At 40.0% G+C, this 7,272-nt stretch overlaps 1 protein-coding gene across 1 annotated transcript in view; it reads right to left on the bottom strand.

Annotated features, from left to right (window-relative positions):
• LOC128694723 (thymidine kinase, cytosolic) overlaps positions 1–7,046 on the bottom strand; it is an 83,149-nt gene extending 76,103 nt beyond the window's left edge. The window contains exon 1 of the mRNA XM_070095724.1: positions 6,920–7,046. The gene's annotated coding sequence lies outside the window, so the exon portion shown is untranslated. The remainder of the gene's footprint in view (positions 1–6,919) is intronic.
• Positions 7,047–7,272: the final 226 nt, after the last annotated feature.

Genomic DNA, 7,272 nt, shown 5'->3' with positions numbered 1-7,272 from the left:
ATACATATTTTATGAAAAAGAGGATAAATAAATATACAAGGTATGATGTAGCACGTAATGAAAGTAGTTTATTAGATTATGTATTGGTGGATAAAAGGTTGATGGGTAGGCTCCAGGATGTACATGTTTATAGAGGGGCAACTGATATATCGGATCATTATTTAGTTGTAGCTACAGTTAGAGTAAGAGGTAGATGGGAAAAGAGGAAGGTGGCAACAACAAGTAAGAGGGAGGTGAAAGTGTATAAACTAAGGGAGGAGGAAGTTCGGGTGAGATATAAGCGACTATTGGCAGAAAGGTGGGCTAGTGCAAAGATGAGTAGTGGGGGGGTTGAAGAGGGTTGGAATAGTTTTAAAAATGCAGTATTAGAATGTGGGGCAGAAGTTTGTGGTTATAGGAGGGTGGGGGCAGGAGGAAAGAGGAGTGATTGGTGGAATGATGAAGTAAAGGGTGTGATAAAAGAGAAAAAGGTAGCTTATGAGAGGTTTTTACAAAGCAGAAGTGTTATAAGAAGAGCAGAGTATATGGAGAGTAAAAGAAAGGTAAAGAGAGTGGTGAGAGAGTGCAAAAGGAGAGCAGATGATAGAGTGGGAGAGGCACTGTCAAGAAATTTTAATGAAAATAAGAAAAAATTTTGGAGCGAGTTAAACAAGTTAAGAAAGCCTAGGGAAAATATGGATTTGTCAGTTAAAAACAGAGTAGGGGAGTTAGTAGATGGGGAGATGGAGGTATTGGGTAGATGGCGAGAATATTTTGAGGAACTTTTAAATGTTAAGGAAGAAACAGAGGCAGTAATTTCATGCACTGGTCAGGGAGGTATACCATCTTTTAGGAGTGAAGAAGAGCAGAATGTAAGTGTGGGGGAGGTACGTGAGGCATTACGTAAAATGAAAGGGGGTAAAGCAGCTGGAACTGATGGGATCATGACAGAAATGTTAAAAGCAGGGGGGGATATAGTGTTGGAGTGGTTGGTACTTTTGTTTAATAAATGTATGAAAGAGGGGAAGGTACCTAGGGATTGGCAGAGAGCATGTATAGTCCCTTTATATAAAGGGAAAGGGGACAAAAGAGACTGTAAAAATTATAGAGGAATAAGCTTACTGAGTATACCAGGAAAAGTGTACGGTAGGGTTATAATTGAAAGAATTAGAGGTAAGACAGAATGTAGGATTGCGGATGAGCAAGGAGGTTTTAGAGTGGGTAGGGGATGTGTAGATCAGGTGTTTACATTGAAGCATATATGTGAACAGTATTTAGATAAAGATAGGGAGGTTTTTATTGCATTTATGGATTTAGAAAAGGCATATGATAGAGTGGATAGAGGAGCAATGTGGCAGATGTTGCAAGTATATGGAATAGGTGGTAAGTTATTAAATGCTGTAAAGAGTTTTTATGAGGATAGTGAGGCTCAGGTTAGGGTGTGTAGAAGAGAGGGAGACTACTTCCCGGTAAAAGTAGGTCTTAGACAGGGATGTGTAATGTCACCATGGTTGTTTAATATATTTATAGATGGGGTTGTAAAGGAAGTAAATGCTAGGGTGTTTGGGAGAGGGGTGGGATTAAATTATGGGGAATCAAATTCAAAATGGGAATTGACACAGTTACTTTTTGCTGATGATACTGTGCTTATGGGAGATTCTAAAGAAAAATTGCAAAGGTTAGTGGATGAGTTTGGGAATGTGTGTAAAGGTAGAAAGTTGAAAGTGAACATAGAAAAGAGTAAGGTGATGAGGGTGTCAAATGATTTAGATAAAGAAAAATTGGATATCAAATTGGGGAGGAGGAGTATGGAAGAAGTGAATGTTTTCAGATACTTGGGAGTTGACGTGTCGGCGGATGGATTTATGAAGGATGAGGTTAATCATAGAATTGATGAGGGAAAAAAGGTGAGTGGTGCGTTGAGGTATATGTGGAGTCAAAAAACGTTATCTATGGAGGCAAAGAAGGGAATGTATGAAAGTATAGTAGTACCAACACTCTTATATGGGTGTGAAGCTTGGGTGGTAAATGCAGCAGCAAGGAGACGGTTGGAGGCAGCGGAGATGTCCTGTCTAAGGGCAATGTGTGGTGTAAATATTATGCAAAAAATTCGGAGTGTGGAAATTAGGAGAAGGTGTGGAGTTAATAAAAGTATTAGTCAGAGGGCAGAAGAGGGGTTGTTGAGGTGGTTTGGTCATTTAGAGAGAATGGATCACAGTAGAATGACATGGAAAGCATATAAATCTATAGGGGAAGGAAGGCGGGGTAGGGGTCGTCCTCGAAAGGGTTGGAGAGAGGGGGTAAAGGAGGTTTTGTGGGTAAGGGGCTTGGATTTCCAGCAAGCGTGCGTGAGCGTGTTAGATAGGAGTGAATGGAGACGAATGGTACTTGGGACCTGACGATCTGTTGGAGTGTGAGCAGGGTAATATTTAGTGAAGGGATTCAGGGAAACCGGTTATTTTCATATAGTCGGACTTGAGTCCTGGAAATGGGAAGTACAATGCCTGCACTTTAAAGGAGGGGTTTGGGATATTGGCAGTTTGGAGGGATATGTTGTGCGTCTTTATATGTGTATGCTTCTAGACTGTTGTATTCTGAGCACCTCTGCAAAAACAGTGATAATGTGCGAGTGTGGTGAAAGTGTTGAATGATGATGAAAGTATTTTCTTTTTGGGGATTTTCTTTCTTTTTTGGGTCACCCTGCCTCGGTGGGAGACGGCCGACTTGTTGAAAAAAAAAAAAAAAAAAAATATATATATATATATATATATATATATATATATATATATATATATATATATATATATATATATATATTTTTTTTTTTTTTTTTTTTTTTTCAACAAGTCGGTCGTCTCCCACCGAGGCAGGGTGACCCAAAAAAGAAAGAAAATCCCCAAAAAGAAAATACTTTCATCATCATTCAACACTCACACATTATCACTGCTTTTGCAGAGGTGCTCAGAATACAACAGTTTAGAAGCATATACGTATAAAGATACACAACATATCCCTCCAAACTGCCAATATCCCAAACCCCTCCTTTAAAGTGCAGGCATTGTACTTCCCATTTCCAGGACTCAAGTCCGACTATATGAAAATAACCGGTTTCCCTGAATCCCTTCACTAAATATTACCCTGCTCACACTCCAACAGATCGTCAGGTCCAAAGTCTCATTCGTCTCCATTCACTCCTATCTAACACGCTCATGCACGCTTGCTGGAAGTCCAAGCCCCTCGCCCACAAAACCTCCTTTACCCCCTCTTTCCAACCCTTTCGAGGACGACCCCTACCCCTCTTTCCTTCCCCTATAGATTTATATGCTTTCCATGTCATTCTACTTTGATCCATTCTCTCTAAATGACCAAACCACCTCAACAACCCCTCTTCTGCCCTCTGACTAATGCTTTTATTAACTCCACACCTTCTCCTAATTTCCACACTCCGAATTTTCTGCATAATATTTACACCACACATTGCCCTTAGACAGGACATCTCCACTGCCTCCAACCGTCTCCTCGCTGCTGCATTTACCACCCAAGCTTCACATCCATATAAGAGTGTTGGTACTACTATACTTTCATACATTCCCTTCTTTGTCTCCATAGATAACGTTTTTTGACTCCACATATACCTCAACGCACCACTCACCTTTTTTCCCTCATCAATTCTATGATTAACCTCATCCTTCATAAATCCATCCGCCGACACGTCAACTCCCAAGTATCTGAAAACATTCACTTCTTCCATACTCCTCCTCCCCAATTTGATATCCAATTTTTCTTTATCTAAATCATTTGATACCCTCATCACCTTACTCTTTTCTATGTTCACTTTCAACTTTCTACCTTTACACACATTCTCAAACTCATCCACTAACCTTTGCAATTTTTCTTTAGAATCTCCCATAAGCACAGTATCATCAGCAAAAAGTAACTGTGTCAATTCCCATTTTGAATTTGATTCCCCATAATTTAATCCCACCCCTCTCCCGAACACTCTAGCATTTACTTCTTTTACAACCCCATCTATAAATATATTAAACAACCATGGTGACATTACACATCCCTGTCTAAGACCTACTTTTACCGGGAAGTATTCTCCCTCTCTTCTACACACCCTAACCTGAGCTCACTATCCTCATAAAAACTCTTTACAGCATTTAGTAACTTACCACCTATTCCATATACTTGCAACATCTGCCACATTGCTCCTCTATCCACTCTATCATATGCCTTTTCTAAATCCATAAATGCAATAAAAACTTCCCTACCTTTATCTACACAAATTTTCACTTGTCCTATATGGCAAGATGAGCGTTGCTACTTTAAGCCAAGATCGCAAGTTCTGCCTATTCGGCACGACATATATATATATATATATATATATATATATATATATATATATATATATATAAATAAATAAATAAATATATATATAAATATATATATATATATATATATATATATATATATATATATATATATATATATATATATATATATATATATATATATATATATAACAACACCGCGACTAGCTGAGGATTCAAACGCGTGTCGTTTTGGCCCGCCTTATGTTGAGCGAAAATCACAAATGACGCTGTAACCCACTGGACCACGCAGTCCTACAATAATCAAGCACCCAGCAGAGCTAGGTGTTTTACCTTGATCCGAGGACATACGGTGGTGTGGGTGCCGCTGAGCTAATTTCATTCTACTCCCCGTTTGGTGTACTAGCCTACTAGTTCAGAGGTACACACACCACCGTATGTCCTCGGATCAAGGGAAAACACCTAGCTCTGCTGGGTGTTTGATTCTTGTAGGATTTGGTGGTACAGTGGGTCAGAGCGTCATGTGTGATTTTCGCTTACCATGAGGCGGGGAGCCAAAACTACATGGGTTCGAATCCTCGACTAGTCGCAGTGTTGTTTCAATACCACTAGTTCGTGGTTTACTATATATATATATATATATATATATATATATATATATATATATATATATATATATATATATATATATATATATATATATATTATAGTACCCACGAAACATGTGGTATTGATCAATATAATAATATATAAAGTTTTAGACCTGGAGGAGCTTGACAACTTAAACTGCCTGCTGCTGCATCGTAATGTTCTTGTGATGGCCAGACAGAAAAGGAGAGGAGCAAGTAGAGGTCACCCGCTGCACACCTTCCCACGAATCAGTTTCACGGAGGGTTAATAACCCAGGATAACCCCGGAGAGTTAGTAAACCAAGTCAACCCCAGATGGTAAGTAAACTAGGATAACCCCGGAGGGTTAGTAAACCAGGTCAACCCCAGAGGGTTAGTAAACCAGGATAAGCCAAAGAAGCCAAGAAGAACAACTTATATCCACTGGGAGTTGTTTAGTCCTCGCCAGGATGCCACCTTCAACAAGTATCTAACATCCTGGTACCTACTTACTGCTAGGTGAACACTAGCAGCGTCTGCACCTGCTCAAGAATCGAGCCATAATATGTCTGGATTATTATCACGATGTAGCGCTAAACCAGTAGGGATTATATAGCACCTGTGGGGGAGGGGGCAGTTGGAAGGTATTCATGCTTAATTCAGGGAACTGCAGCACAGATCCAATTCCCTACATCAAGAGCCCCTCACCAGTGTCAAGGAACCTCTCTTGAGGGGATATCTGGAGATCTATTAATATATTCAAGGGAAATGTCTACATCGTAGGGGGTCATATAGCTGCCATTTATTGGATGTAGAGAACTTGACTGGTTTCAAGGTTCCCTCCCCCCCCCCCACTACAATGAACGCTAGACAAGTGAACGTAGCTGTTATATTTACGGGGGAAGCACTTACCCCACAGGGGTTATAGCTTGGGAAATGGGAGGCAATCATTGTCGATCCAACAAAGAGGGGGAAGCGTCCTATTCTTTGAATCAAGAGCCCTCCCCTCCTCCCGTCATCAGCATCAAAGCACCTCCCCTTGAGGAACAATTATGGCGGCTCGTGGTGCACTATGACCACCTTTGGACAGCAATAATACTGATAACTTTAATAAGTTACCTGAGAGTAAAATTCAAAGTATTTTTTTTTGAGGGGGAGACACGAGTCCATTAACACCTTGTCAGTTTGTGAAGTTAAATCTGTGTTTATATTATTTGTTGTGACTCACCAATGTTCCATGACGACTCGTGTAGAGCCCTATTGCTAAGTAACAAATAAAATAATCAAACAACTTCACAAGACTTTATTGTCTGTGGACATGACACTTGTGTGAGCCTCAGAGATTTGCTTCCCATTAAATTACCTTCATAATGGGAGTAAAAATGTGAAGAATTGACGGTGGATGTCCATATATCACCCAGCGAGCCGCCATGACATGAGCCAGGCAGCGCTGCAAGGTGTCACCTCCAGTCATAACATCATCTCTTATTTCTTAGTGACTTCACACAAGGTTCAACCTACTAAAAGCTTTCTTAAAATCACAGATCTAAACAGAAATATAAGAAAATTTCACGAATGTAAACATAAAACCCTTATTTCATAATCCTGTACTACGTATTGTCACTTTATTGAAGCATTTTGAAACAGGGATGTATAATATTTTCGCCACGACAAAGGAATATCATCGTTCAAATATATCAGTGATGTGGCATCGTTCGTGTGGGCGGAGCGAGCGTTTACTCGGCCGTGACGGACCAATAGCAACCCGAACACAAATTGCAGCCTGACCAATCACAGAGCTTTATACAAAGGGGGGAACCGGAGCTAGGAATCATACACGAACTGAATATTATTATTATCATTGTTGCATTATTACTGTTGTATTATTATTGTTGTTGCGCCTTCATGAGAGACGAGGTGTTGAACTAGCCTCTATGGCAACTTTGTATACTTCAAACATGCTATCTTATATAATATACTGGAAAGATGTTAGCTAACCTGCTAAGTCGTCTTGACGACAACGTCTGTTATAACTTGAGGGAAGGTCCTGACCTCATCTTGCAGTGGTCTTGACGACCAGGTCTGTGGTATATCTCAGAGACAGAGGGTCTATCCATCTCTCATCTCCATCTTCTGCAAAGGATATACAGCAGTTAGGTTGTTAGCGTTGTGTCTTCTCGACAACACGGGGGTCTCTGAGGCTGCATTTCACCTATACACAAATAATCAAGAATACTTTAATTCCTAAACTTAATGTTTAGAGGAAAAACAAACTCTGTGCACCGAGAGACATACATCTGTCAGTGTATTGTAATTATTCAGTTATTATGCCATTACAGTTGTCTCGCTAC

The sequence above is a fragment of the Cherax quadricarinatus genome, chromosome 51 (assembly GCF_038502225.1).
Source record: "Cherax quadricarinatus isolate ZL_2023a chromosome 51, ASM3850222v1, whole genome shotgun sequence".
Lineage (NCBI taxonomy): Eukaryota > Metazoa > Arthropoda > Malacostraca > Decapoda > Parastacidae > Cherax > Cherax quadricarinatus.
Note: the sequence above shows the minus strand (reverse complement) of the source record. Positions and strands in the feature narration are given on the sequence as shown.